Source organism: Macaca nemestrina, chromosome 13, assembly GCF_043159975.1.
Source record: "Macaca nemestrina isolate mMacNem1 chromosome 13, mMacNem.hap1, whole genome shotgun sequence".
Taxonomy (NCBI): Eukaryota; Metazoa; Chordata; class Mammalia; order Primates; family Cercopithecidae; genus Macaca; species Macaca nemestrina.
Genome location: NC_092137.1, coordinates 7,651,208 through 7,652,951, shown reverse-complemented (window position 1 = coordinate 7,652,951; position 1,744 = coordinate 7,651,208).

Genomic DNA, 1,744 nt, shown 5'->3' with positions numbered 1-1,744 from the left:
CTGGGAACCACGTGGAGAACATCAATGGGTATTATCATCTTTGAATCCCCACAGCCTTGCCCAGGATCTACTGAGTGGAAGATATTCAGATGTTTGTGATGCCAAGTTGTCACTTACTGACATTTTTACCTGGGAAAATCGGTTCTCTGAGTCTCCATTTCTTCCCGGTAAGATGAGGGTCTTTGATTGCATGACTTGTTTTACAAATGTCATCAAGTTTTAATTTTGCAGAACTGTTTTTCCCTTTGTGTGGAACTACTAGGTGTTTCTGTAGTAATCATTGCCTCGCATTTTGCAATCAGTCAGGTTTGGTTTGGTTTTCTGCTTTGTTTTGTTTAATGAAACTCTCCAGAGTAAGCATGTTTAAATATTATTACATTGTTACAGTATCAAAGAAAATAGAAATAGTTACAAGGCAGAAGAACACCTCAGGTGTTCACAGTGGGACTGTCCTCACTTACACCTGTGCCCCGCAGGTCTTCACGTCCTCACTGTGTGTCTGTAGTGAAAAACAGTGCTGTGAGGGACTGACCAGGAAAAAGAGAAGTGCCTGAGACCCAGCTTTGTGATTGGAAACTCAGCAACCAAGTCCCTCTCCAACACATTAGCTACGTTATGCATTCGTAAAATAAAACCCCGTAATTCCTGGGAGAAGTATCTTTGACCTGTCAGACGGAACATCCTTTGAGGATGAGTAGGTGGAAAACGCATTGTCCAGGTGCTGGTTTCTGGGAACTGCTTTTAAAAAATTTTTAAAGGCAGATCACTAAGCTATAGCTGCTATTGTAGTCTAATCACTAGTTTTCCACAGTAAATGATGAGCCAGTGTCTGTGTAAGTGGCAGCGGCAGTGGTCTTCTTGCTTCCTTTGTACTTCCACAAACTCATTGTTTTTTAGCATCTGACAGTGTGACGGCCCTGCAGAGCCTAATTCTCCCAATTCTGACTGTGAAGAAGAGGTTCAGGGGGTCTTGTGCAGTAACATGCCCGCCTTCATGCACTTTGCCATGAGAGTAATTTGAAGGTCTTCAGGTAGCTCAGAAATAAGATTCATGCTCTCAATCATACAAAGGGAAATATTAGTCTGTGCTAAAGAACCTCAAGAATGGACAAAGAGATTTTGCGAGAGCCTAGGAAATCTGACTTGAAATTTCTTCAACGAGTTGCTGAAAATTTTGGGATGTGGTGCTGCTTCCAGAACCGGAACAAAGGAGAGGGTGGAAGCATCCAAACTGTTTTCCACAGATATATATATATATTTAATGCTTTTCACTGGCTCTACCATCTTAAGGGCAATGGCAGTTATATTGGAAGTCTGCTCCTTATTCCAATGAAATGGCACAGACGAATAAAACATTTAAAAATTAGAAATCATCCGTATCTCCATGAGTGATATTTAATCCTCATCCATTCCACGTAGAAAGGAACAATTTTCAGTGAAGTTCTTCTTAATGTTTTCTAAGGGACTAACATTTTAAATGTTGTATGATGTATAATGTTATATGGGTATAATATTTCTCTGGGGGCTTCTGAAGAGAATTTTTTTAAAAATCATTATTTTATAAAATTATGCAAAATATTTAGGTCACCATCTAATAATGTCACTATAAATTATGGCAAAAGATTGATTACAAATAGTGTTTGTGATGTTTTCAAAGTCATGGTTTGTAAGATTACAATCTTCCCTCAACCAAAAAAAAAATTCCTCCTTCTGAAAGTGCATTTTTCAAAATTAATGAAAAAAC